Genomic DNA, 13,771 nt, shown 5'->3' on the forward strand with positions numbered 1-13,771 from the left:
AGCCATTAAGGGTGCCATCTGTTTGGGTCTTCATTTACTCATTCATCAATATTTACTCAATTGAGCATCTACTATGTGCCAGGAACTCTGTTAGGTGCTGGGAATACAGAAGTAAACAAGGCAGATACAGTCTCTGCTTTAATGTGGTTTACCATTTAACAAGAGAGGCAATTATAATTGTGATATCTGCTACAAAGAAAACTACAAAATATAACAGAAGTGCCAATGGTAATTGTAAGAGCTACAAAGGAAAACAATATAAAGAAAAGACCAGTGCTTTTGAAACTAAAGTTTTAGTGAATCATGAAATCAATCATATTCGCCAAGACTAGCATGCTTTTATTTAATGGAATGAATTGAGATAGAAAGAAATAAAAATGGAAATATGAGAGTGATGAGAGTGTATCACATGTAATAAGGGGAAGTACTGTTTCAAGAATTTATACATAGATCAATGATGGAATGGGATTTAAAAATGCGTTTATTCCTCTGGACTCCTATGGTGGAAAAAGTTTTAAGGCTGTGGATTTAGACACAGCATAGGGACTATAATAGACAATTATGAATGTCTACTCAAACCACAGCTACTTCAGCAGAGCCTGCCTCCTTCAAGTCTGCATGATCATACTCCATAATCTTTGAACATATCTGAGTAGTCAGGGAGGGGTTCTTCAGCTAAGCTCAGCCAGCGTATTACTAACAATTAACAAGATTTATCTGTAAGGATTTTGGAATTGAGGCACTGGAAGTCTGAACCCATCTGACACAAGCATTTAAGCTAAAAGATCATGTATAGTCAATGTTGAGGTGGCCAATGTTGAGGTGCATATTTTTCTGTGCAAGACAAATATGCTCAGGAAACTGTGAGACAGAAGAATGGAGAAAACACTGAAAAAGGAAGAGCAAGGAAACTCAGTTCTTGACTTCAGTTATAAAAGCCCAAATCTTTATTTACTCTTCTCAGATTCATAAGATCTTAGCATTTTTCAGTGAATATCATCCCTCCCTTCAGTTGAGAAATTTGAACAGATTAATTTTCTTACAACTAAGAATCTCCCCTTGGAAAAAATAATTGGCATTAAGTTTATGTTACCTTGTTTTTCATGTCAGTAATAATGTATCCAGAAAAAAAAAAAGCAAGGTGAATAACATTTATTTAAAGAGATCAAGGAAAGAATATTAGTCCTTTAGCCAAGAATGCTCTGCAAATAAGTCCTCAATCATTTATAGTCTAATATCTAGATTGAGAATTTTTCAGCCTAAAGACTGTACATTTCCAAAATAAATGATTTTCTACATTGGCTTCAGAGTATTCCCAGTGGTACAGTAATGCATTTTTAGATACAAAGCAGAAAATCTGGCTCCTTTCCAGGTCACTCTCATGTTAATGACACATCAACAATATTTGAATGAACTAAACTGAGAGATTCGGTGTTCACTTACAACAGAGTCTGTCTGTTGCCTTTATTTTGAATGGCACAATAACTCAAATATGGAGACGCCACTGATAGATGATACCCTTGTGTTCATTCACACTGAGCTTTGTTTGCTACTTGAACTTGATTACAACAGACATCCATTGAGGAATATAAAAACATCCATGCTCCCTTTAGTCATTCAGGCACATAATGAGTTTCAACAAAACACAGAGGAATCCAAGAATCTGCATCGCCCAGAGAGTGCCCTTGAAATGAAGCCTTACCTTTCATTAGAACAAAATGTTATCCACATTAAGAGGAACGCTGGAAATGTACACTGCAGTTGAGGTTTTGATTAGACTTGTCCTATTTTTCCTATGCCTATAAATGTAAATCAAAGACATCAAAATTATTAAGCAAAATACAGAGCATGTGGTTTCTTAAGGGTAAAGGATGAGATGGAGTGGAATATGAATTAGTTCCAAATTAGAAAAGACAAATTTTTCAAGCTGACTTCAGAAAATAATTTCTTTCCAACCTAAAAGAAATGAAGGAATATAAGGACACAAAATAAAGAATAGGAAGCCTGTAATCCCAGCTCTTTGGGAAGCCAAAGTGGGAAGATCAATTGAGCCCAGGAGTTCGAGACCAGCCTGGGCAACATGGTGAAACTCTGTTTCTTAAAAAAAAAAAAAAAAAAAAAACCATTAACTAGGCATGGTGGTGTGCACCTGTAGTCCCAGTTACTGGGGAAGCTGAGGTGGGAGGATCACTTCAACCCAGGAAGGGGAGGCTGCAGTGAGCCGAGATCATGCCACTGCACTCCAGTATGGGCAGCAGAGCAAGATACTTTCTCAAAAAAAAAAAGAACAGAAAAGTGTAGAGAAGGAAAAGAAATATCATGTGTTCAGCTGGACTAGCAACTAGTTGCATTAGAAAGGCAAAGGCTGTGTAGACCCTGATGCTAATATGCTAATATGACCAAGACTGGATGTCTTCTTCAGGTTAATCAATTCCCTCTTCATTCTCAGCCAAAATTTCAACCCATACTAGCCATCTTCCAAACACATGTAAGGATGCAAAAAGAAACTAAAACCTCAATGCTGTTATCAAAAAATAATGAAATTTACCCCCTCATCGGGGCCCCAAAGCAATATCTTAGTGTATAATAAAAGCCAATTATGGTTAGAGAAAAATAGAGCTTTATAATTTCATTCATCACCTATTAAGCATCAAGAAGAACCTGAGAAATATCCATAATTGCCTATTATTTTGACACCTTTTATTTTTTCTAACTGATGTATTCTGAAGAAGCAAGGGGGAAAGCAAGTGCCTAATTACCCTGCTGCAGCACCAATAGTTCAACTAGACAATGTGGTTCCACGGAGCCTCAGTTTAAATGAAGGAAAGATCTTCTTAGCTTGGAGTCTCTCTCAACCCATTTCCTTTTTCTCTTATTCTCGGGATTTATTCTAAGCATGGTCTGAATGTTATACCATACTCAGAAAAGGATTAAAGGTCTTTGTATTCCTAGTTGATTATAATGAACTCAGTATCCAGTATCAATCATGTCTGACCAATGCTACTACTCAGACCTACTAAAGGCCATTTAACTAATTCAGGGAAGGCTCTGTAAAACTCAGGCCTGCACTTTCTTTTCGATTAGTAGACCTCTTAAGTTGGACCTGGAAGTAAAACGAAAACTGAGAAATATCCAATGTCAATCAGATATCATATATTTTTTGTTATTCTGTGTTTTTCTTAATTTATTTTATTATACTTTAAGTTCTGGGGTACATGTGCAGATCGTGCAGGTTTGTTACATAGGTATACACATGCCATGGTGGCAGTTTGCTGCATCCATCACCCCGTCATCTACACGAGATATTTCTCCTAATGTTATCCCTCCCCAATCACTCCACCTCCTGCCATTCCTCCTCTAGCCCCTCACACCCCAGGCCCCGGTGTGTGATGTTCCCCTCCCTGTGTCCATGTGTTCTCATTGTTCAACAGCCACTTATGAGTGAGAACATGCAGTGTTTGGTTTTCTGTTCTTGTGTCACATATACACCATGGAATGCTATGCTCATATATACCATGGAATACTGTGCAGCCATAAAAAAGGATGAGTTCACGTCCTTTGCAGGGACATGGATTAAACTGTAAGCCATCATTCTCAGTAAACTGACACAAGAACAGATATCGTATTAATAATTAAAAGGAGATTAAAAAGAAAATGGAGATTCTAAGCTTTCATCAGGTTCAAATGCCTTAAATTTTACTTGGAAAAACATTTTATACCTTAGAATTTCATTAAGATCAAAAGCATTTAGAGTTGAAATGATATATACAAGTAATCGTCCTGATTAGAGCTTGTAGATTTCTCTACACACTGAAGAATGAAGCAATGTATAAAACTCAAATAACTCAAATCCAGATAGATGGGTTACGTGATCATCCTGTTGGAGTTATTGATACAGCAACTACAAATATAGTTCAGTCTGCCCCTCAGAGTCTCCAACAAGAATCTGGATGGTAATCAAACACAAATATGTAGTCGTAAATAACCTCAGTGCTATGAACTAAATATTCGTGTCTCCCCAAGATTATGTTGAAATCCTAACCTCCAGTATGATGATATTATAAGGTGAGGCTTTGGGGAGGTGATTAGGTCATGAGACCAGAGCTCTCAAAATACAATTAGTGCCCTTATAAAAGAGATCCCAGAGAGCTCCCTCATCCTTTTCTTCATGTGAGAACATGAATCAGAATATGGCCCCTGACCAAACACCTAAATTTGACAGCAACTTGATTTTGGCCTTTGCAGTCTCCAGAACTGTGGGAAATAAAATTCTGTTAAGTCACCTAGTCTTTGTTAGTTTGTTACTGCAGCTCCAAATTGACTGAGACACTCGTTAACTGGGGTGATAACCACCTGACTTAGGGAGTTCGTATTTTTCAACTCCAAAAAGATTTAAAAGTATAGAAATGTATTTAAGAAAATCAAAACCATAATATTAACATTTTTGTGTTAGAAAGTAGTCTAAACATATTTGGCATTTTCTGTGCTTGTTTAAAATCTTTTGGCTTATTAGAATGACAAATCTTATCATTCTAATTTAAAATGTATAACAATGATTAATTTAGATTAACAATTTTAAGTCAATGCTCTATATAAAGCATCTAACATATATGTTTACCATATTTTTAAGTTTAATTAGATGATTTTTAAAGAAAAGCAGTGCTTTGGAAGATTTTATTAAATCTAAGAATTATTTATAAAGGAAACAAAATATCTTAAATATATAAAAACACTTTAAAATATTTAAATATGTTTAAATTGAACTAAATAATAGTCAAAGGGTCTTTAAATATGTTTAAACTTTTCTAGACTTATAAACAAAATAATGAGATATGGAAGCTAAACTTAAAAGCCTAAGAACTAGGTATTACTAATTTTTTTAAACTAAAAGTAAACTCTGAATAATCTCTGAACACAAAAAGTCACAATGAATAACATTAAAAATCACATATCAACATTTTGAATTCTGGAGCTGTAAGTGATGCTTATAACCCCAATGGCTCTTTATATCAGAGCTTAAGAATGAGTCTCTCATACTAACTAATGGGCAGGGTGATTATTCATGCTTATTTAATATCTCTCTTTTAAAACCAATGCTTTCTCTTTATGGAAGTTCAGTCTAATAGTCACAAACTGAGGGAAATGAAGCAAACTGAAACTGCATAGAATATAGTGACTTCTGGGAACACTAAGTAGCTTAGTATGGCTGACCATAAAGTACAATGGAACACAGCTTTAAATCTCATAACATATTTGAACACAGAGATCAGAAATCCAGGAACACAGTTTGTTTTTTGTTTTGGGAGAGGTTTTCTTAGAGCTAGCCGCAACCCTAGAGTGACTACCTGTTTAATTTTACCAATAGCAGAACTGCCTATGTCCAGTCTAATAGCTAATTAAATGCAAAGTCCAAATAAGAAGCTATAGCTCTATTCTATGTTGTTAAAATTTTTCAGTGACTGGAATAACTTACCCATAGAACACTTGACAATTCTTGATGGGAAGGAAAATACAATTACAGTATCATAATTAATGAATAAAAAACAAAGGAACAGCAAAAGGTGCTTGAAAAGATGTTGAGAGTAACTGGTTGAGTCCTCAAAGTAGAATGAAAAAGAGCCACTATATCTGTGGAACAATAATAAGAGCAACTGGGAATTTAAAGAATATTTTCAAACTGGAATAATCTACATAAAGAAACTAAGTACTTGCTACTATTGGTGGGAACGTAAATTAATACAGCCATTATGGAAAACAGTAGAGAGGTTCCTCAAACAATTACAAATTGAAGTACCATATGATCCAGCATGCTCATTATTGGGTATACATCCAACATAAAGAGATAAAATTAGTATGTCAAAGAGATGTCTGCACTCCCATGTTCATTGGAGTATTATTCACAATAGCCAAGATATGGAATCTAACTGTCCATCAGTGAATGAATGGATAAAAGAAACACAATGGAATACTACTCAGCCTTTAAAAGGAAGAAAATCCTGCCATGTGAGACAATATGAATGAAACTAGAGGACATTATATTGAGTGAAATAAACCAGTCAAAAGAATAATAATGTATTATCTCATTTAAATGTGGAATCTGAAAAAGTCTAATTCATAGAAGAATAGTGATTACCAGGGAATAAGAATGAGGGGTGCAGATTGAAGAGATTTTGGTCAAAGGTTTAAAAATTTCAGTTAGGAGGAATAAGTTCAGGAGATATATTGTATGATATGATGACAATAGTTAATAACAACATATTCCATACTTGAAAATGCCAAGAGAATAGATTTTAATTGTTCCTAGCACACACACACAAAAAAAAGGATAAGTATGTGAAGTAATCAGCAGTTAACTTTCTTTATCCATTCCACAATGTACACATATCTTAAAACATGAGTTGGGTGTGGTGGCTCATGCCTATAATCCCAGCACTTTGGGAGGCTGAGGTAAGTGGATCACTTGCGCTCAGGAGTTCAAGACTGCCTGTGCATCATGGAGAAACCCTGTCTCAACATAAAAAATTAAAAATTAGCCAGGCATGGTGGTTAATTGTGGGGCTGAGGTGGAAGGATCGCTTGAGCCTAGAAGGTTGAGGCTGCAGTGAGCAATATTCACCTCACTGCATTCCAGCCTGGGTGACAAAGAAAGACCTTGTCTCAAAACCCAAAACATTACGTTGTACACCATAAATATATATAATTTCATCAACTACAATTCAAAAATAAAAATTAATTTTTAAAAGAAATTAATTACTTGCTCCTAATGAAAGGAAGAAAGAAAAAAAAGGTAGAAAAAGTATTCACAGCCCTTGCCCATTCCAGGAAATCTGACAAAGTTGTGTTTTCAAACTTTTGTCATTCAGATTCAACTTTTACAGTGTTTGATGTATCTTAATAACAATTGTCTCATTATTTTCTTAGTCTTTTTCTTTAAATTGAATTTGGCCTTTTTCTATACAGTAATATCCTTTGGATCACAACTCTGATGTGTTAGTTATATTTTTATTTTTACTAATACCAATTAAAATAAATACACTTCTATTAATTTGTCCTATTTTACCCATGCTTCAGCTTAAATCACCATACATGCCTCTAGAGATAATTATACATTACCACACATAGGAAAACACTAGCACATAGAAAAATGATGCCTTTGATGAGGAATTTCCAAACACACAGTTTTCTCTAGCTTCTAGCAAGAAAAATTTTCTGCATAGGCCTTCCTCTAAAAGAATTTTTCATCCTAAAAGTGTAGTTCAACAAGCATGAGCATTTACTCCATGTCAAGTCCAATACCGTGCCCTGCTTATACCAAAGACTCATCCTTGTCCCCCAGGAACCCAGAATTTAATGCCAAGGGAACAAAAATCCCTTCCCCCAAAAAAATACTTATCATATCCAAACAAATATTCCTATTATGACCCAACCTTAGCATCTACTTCCTCTTGTGACCATTTAAAGTACCATTTGAACAAAACTGATTCCTGACAAAACAGACTGGGGAGCATAGAATCAAATGTTCCCCAAAAGAAGCCAGGTCAGATCAATGCTGTTTTTTGGTTTTCTTTAATTTCTATTAAATGAAATAGAGATGAGTTCTCACTATATTGTCCAGGGTGGTCTTGAACTCCTGGGCTCAAGCAATCCTCCCGCCTCAGCCTCCCCAAGTGCTGGAATTACAGGTGTGACTCACCACACCCAGCCTGGATCAATCCTGTTTGACACATTACATTCTAAAACAGGTAGTAAAATAATATGTACAATAGGAGCATCATTGTATGAATGTATGTATATTTATATATAAAAGTTAGAAGAACGTACGCCAAAATAAAAATATTAACAGTAATTATCTCCGCATGTTGGAACTGCAAGGCTTTATTTTCTTATCATTTTTGTGTTATACAAATTTTCTTCAATGGGCTTATGATTTTTTGGATATCAGAAATAAAATTTCTCTGTAATTTAACATTTGATTCCCATTTACTTACGACTTTTTAAACACAGAGACGTGTTTTTTATAAAAGCTGCTTTGGAAAACAAAAAGGAGAAAAGCTTTTAAAACGTTTAACCACTTGTTCTTTGTAAAGGCTTCATCATATATGTTCATATCTTTGCAGTTCCCTCTGATCCAAACTCATTTTCCCTCACTTCCACATGTGAAATTCATACCTACGAGGTCTTCCATGAAATTCAACGTTAGAAGCAATTTCTTCTTCTGAAATGCTGTAGCACCTTACGTGTAACTTGCTTATGACAATTGCTTTCTAACATTTTGAACATGAAATGCAGAATCACAGAATTTTGCAACTCAAAGACATCACCATGATTAATTCATTCAACTTACTCTGCAAGTGGGGAAATTGAGGCTCAATTAAATTACATGATATACTCCAATTTGCACAGTGAGTTAAATGTAGCATCAAGACCAGACACAGGCCGGGTGCGATGGCTCAGCTCTGTAATCCCAGCGCTTTGGGAGGCTGAGGTGAGTGGATCACCTGAGGTTGGGAGTTCAAGACCAGCCTGACCAACATGGAGAAACCCCGTCTCTACAAAAAATACAAAATTAGCCAGGCTTGGTGGCACATGCCTGTAGTCCCAGCTACTCGGGAGTCTGAGGCAGGAGAATCACTTGAACCCAGGAGGTGGAGGTTGTGGTAAGCCGATATCTCCCATTGTACTCCAGCCTGGGCAACAAGAGTGAAACTCTGCCTGAAAAAAAAAAAAAAATAGATGCTAGGTTCCATCCAACATCCTAGGACCCTATTCTTTCTGTTTACAAAAAGGACCCTAGCCTTTTTGAAGCTAATGGGTAATTTTTTTTTCTAAGTTGAATGGAAACTTTGTCAACTAAGAGTCTTTTCCCCCAGTGAGTTTACCAAATATTTGATGATTATGTCTGGCACAACATGAGGCAGCCATAAATTGACTGGGTTTCTCTTTGCCTTCCTTCTTGCGCTTGCATGCCCACTGTCTCATGAAAAGGAGAAAAATAGTCCATAAAGTTGGTGACATAAATTTGAATATAAAATATAGATGAGCCCTCCATTTCAAGAAATAAGGAAGTTTTTAGATCTGATATTTTCAGCACTGACATTTTCGGTAGTTTCCTAGTAAGATACGTAAATCTCTTTTCCACCCATCCATTCCCAATTATTTCATTTAAATGTTAATATACTGGAAATACTTTACTTTATTGGCTGCTGAACAACGCTCATTTCCAAATCTAGCAAGCAATTCACTCAAGCATTTCCTAGGAAGTGATCATACAAATCATTAGGGATCCTCTTAAAGAGTTTCCTCCACTTTCATTCAACCCATTCCTTACATAGTACTTGGACCTCTCTAAAACACCTTCCACACATCAAATTCGGATTTTTAGCAATATTCAGATGAACGTTTCAAGTTAGCTAACGGTGGTGCAAATTTTCAAACAACAGTTCTCTTTCTTTATAATTGTGCAATCATTTAAAGATTGTATTACATTTCCTTTCATACAGTATGGGAAATGAGAAAATAAAAATACACACACAACTCTAGTATTATTAATGCAATTGAGGGGAAAAAAGGCAATTTCTAGGTATACTGAAAATAACATATCTTTAGCCTCAGTCAGACTCTTTAGCCTTACCGGGGACCTCCTGTGTTTATAATTGTGAAGGAAAAGAAGGAAATTAAAGAATATGTTCAAAAGATTGCAGATATGTTATCAAATTTTTTCTGAAAGTTAATATTTTATAACATTGTTTCAACTATCTAGAAAAAGAAATGTCTTTAGAATATGTAAGTCTTTCTTAGACGCCAGTCAGGTTCCAGTAAATCATCTATTAATTCTCTTTGGCTTTTTGTTCTTGGATAAAGGAATTTCCTTCTGCACCAGCTCTGTAGGCTTTCTTCTCTTTCTGAAATATTGGTTCTTTCCCCATTTTGTTCAGAAGCCAGATGATTAGCTTCAGGCTCATGACTGATTTCCCATTGTTCCATTCACTTTAACCTCTCTCATTGCGCCAACAATCTGGACCCCAGAGGGATTTGTCACAGTTCTCCAATTCTCTTTCTCCCTTGGCAGCAATTTTTATTTGATTTTTCTTTTTCTTTACTTTCATAAAAAGAAAAAAGTCTACTTTAACATTTTCTTTTAAATTAACCTTGGGTATGAGAGGAGGAAAGGGCCTTAATTTCTTGAAAGTCATGCAACATTGACAGTGAACACTGGTGCTCATTTCTTTCTGTTATGACCCAGAGAACTGAAAATGATACTCTTAAAAATGGAGTTGCCCTTCAATCTATATTTGAATCTATTCATCATAATGACACACTTTAGTCTGATTCCATCATAGAATAATCTATCTTTTAAATTAACTACAAAGGAAGAACTATCAACAATTAAAGGAAGGCAAAACTGATACTTTGATCTCAAAGAAATATTAATAGTATGACTTTCAACTAACAAAGTACATTCAATGCTAAGACAAACATAGCCATTGAAATCATTCTGAATAGACAAATGTATTGTTATTGTTAGTAACAGCAACAATAAAAATCACAACAGCTACCACTCGTTAAGACCTTTCCATCATCCGGATGTTTACACTGGAGATATTTAATCTTCAAGACACTCTGAAGGCATATAGTTCTTATCCTCCATATTATATATATATATACACACACACACACACACACACACATGAGGAAACTGCCTCAGAGAGGTCGCTTAATGCTCAGTATGACATAGCAGAGCCCAAATTCAAATTCATGTATAACTGGAAGGCCAGGATACAAGACACAAGTCAGACAAATGAATTTTGCATGGGATTCTGTATCATTTGGAATCCATAAGTTTTCACCAAAAATAAGAAACAAAATCAAATATCTCACTTCACTGAAATCATATCAGTACTTCTGGTGCAGTTTCTGAGCCTGTATTTTGTAAGACAAGACAAGTGGAAATATTTACAAATAACACCCATTTTTGTGAATTGTGAGTACAATGATACACAGAAACTAGTTCAGTTAAGGCAACAAAACTCAAAGATATTACAAGAAACATCTGATCAATAGTTATCAACACTATTAAGAACTTCATTTATTAGTTTTCATGTTTACTTATAAACTTTATTTATAACTTTATTTTTATTAATTATTACTTTTGCCATTAAAATTAATGGCAAAACCTGCCATTACCTTTGCACAGACCTAACATTTTTATATGTGAAAATATTAATATACATTTATTTATTTCATAATTCAATCCATATAAACAATTTCTGTTCTATTTAACTCATTCACATATATTATCTTACTATTTGAAAATTTTTTTAATATTTATGTTACAAAAGGTATCAAGGGTGGGCTAACCTTAAAGTAGAAATTGGAATGCTATTAGTCATGCGAAATTCTAATTCTGGTTTTCCTTACTTAAATTGGCAGTAAGATGAAATGGATATGAGAGTATTGTTTTGGAAGCAATCCCAATGACTACAGGATCGCTTTTATCTATAATTCTTTTTTTTTACATCACAGAACACAAAGGGTGGGTGGGCATTTACATTCTTGCAAACCAATTCTGAAATATAAAATATTCTTCTTAATTTTAACCATGATTTTAAAGTTCCTTCTACACTGTTTCCAAATATTAAGCAAGAAACTCTACTCCATCTCTGGAGTGAGAGCTGCATCCCTACAAATCAAGAATAAACACAATGGAATAATATGCATCCATAAAAAAGAATGAGTTCATGTCCTTTCCCTAGAAATTCTCAGGGTTTTAAAATCTAACAGATAATGTGCTTTGAGCTTTCATCTAATTCTCCATTCTTGTGAAATGCAATGACCCTGAACATTGAAGATCTCTCCTTCACCCAGGATTACAAATCAGTCTGGAAACAATAGCCAAGTGTCACAGCAGATCAGTGACTTGGACACATAAACAGATCTGATGCACCAAATCCACACTGTACATTCAGACTTATAATCCAAGCCCATGAGACACATGAGAAAGTAAAAGGAGTAAAGTATCAAAAGAGGCCAATGAAACAAAGATGGCACCAGAGCATTGTAAGAATTTTATTACACTAACAACGAGCTGACAATTCTCCATGTTAAAAAATACCTGCACATTAATACTACATGAATCAATCTCATTAGCCAACGAAACAACATTAAAAGAGAGAATTTTTTCTCCTATATTCATTGGCTACAAGTAACACATTTAATCTGCTGAAAGGGATGTATCTGTACAGAGAAAAAAAATCCTTCAAGCATATCATTCTGTTAAACAATGTCATGCAGATTCTAATCTCAGGATTTTCATAATTTTTTTTAATGTAAGAGAGTTTTTAGGAGAGGGATTTTACAAACCAGTGCCCTAAAAATAAGCCAGTGGCATAGGGAGCTATATACAAAAGCACTTCAGGAAGGAGACTAAGTGTGCATTGCAGTCACTGGTATAACTATTCAAAGGGCATAGTTGCCAGAGACCTAAAAATGCTATAGGACTTAGCACGAAACCAAAAACAAACAAATATTTTCAAAGCATCTACTATGTTCTAAGTGCTATAGTTGCATTACATATTTGATCTGTTTTTATCCTAAAAAGCTGTGATATAGGGAGTAGCAGCAGCATCTCTAATGTATAAATAAATGAAAGGCCCAGGATGCAGGAAAGAAAAGGCAAGTCACATCTAAGCGTCAAAATTGTTCAAAAGATTTAGAAACAACATGTACAATGTTTCTTTATAAATATAAACCACATATAGAAATGTAAATATAGTACTTTAAGATTTTGTAGTTAACTTCTGGTTCAATAATGCCATAGAAAGCAAACATATTCCTCTTCTCCCTCCCAAAATCCCTTTGAAATAACAGTGAAGGGAGACAAAAAAGAATAAATTCATGGCACTGTGAAGTCAAGAGAGGATGCCTTCTACAGATGCAATACTAGGATATTTTCACAAACTTCTGGTGGATAAAGAATTATATTTATACAGGCTGCCTTACAAAACTAAGACAGTTCATCTTACATACATGAGAAAGCCGTAATAGAGAATGTCATTCAGTGTTGGAACAGATGCACATTCAGGGGGCTGTAGCATTCATCTCCATCTGGAGCCCCAAGAACTTTTAATGAAAAAACAGCGAAATATTTATTTGGGAAGGACAACTAGTGTGAGTGTTTGGCTGAAGACAGACCAAGCCTGCAAGAACTCCAAAATACTTCAATGGACCTGAAAAGTAAAACAAGAATGACTTCCTCCAAGAAGCAAAATTCCCTAGAGGTCACTATTATAGGTGGCTTTTGTCCTCCCTCGAATTCGTATGTTAAGTTTCTAACTCCCCAAACCTCATAATGTTCCTGTAGTATTTGCAGCTGAGGTCTCTAAAGAGCTAAGTTAAAATGAAGCCATTTGTATGGGACCTAATCCAATATAGTTGGCCTCTCTACAAGAAGAGATTAGGTGGCAGACAGGCACACAGGGAAAACCATGTGAAGAAAAAGGAAAAATATGGCCATCTATAAGCCAAGGAGAGGGGCCTCAGAAGAAAGCAATCCTGACAACACCTTGATCATGGACTTCCAGCCTCCAGAACTATGAGAAAATTATTTTTTATTGTTTAAGCCACCCAGTATGTAGTATTTTGCAATGGAAGTCCTGGCAAACTAATACAATGTCATATCACCCACAATAAAACCTTACTTAAAAACTTGTGGGAGTTCCAGGATAGCCTACCAATCTCCATTGTTGGCTCCTAAAGGGACATCTATAGTCAA

The sequence above is a fragment of the Sapajus apella genome, unplaced genomic scaffold, assembly GCF_009761245.1.
Source record: "Sapajus apella isolate SASKATOON/1434 unplaced genomic scaffold, GSC_monkey_1.0 scaffold28, whole genome shotgun sequence".
Classification (NCBI taxonomy): domain Eukaryota; kingdom Metazoa; phylum Chordata; class Mammalia; order Primates; family Cebidae; genus Sapajus; species Sapajus apella.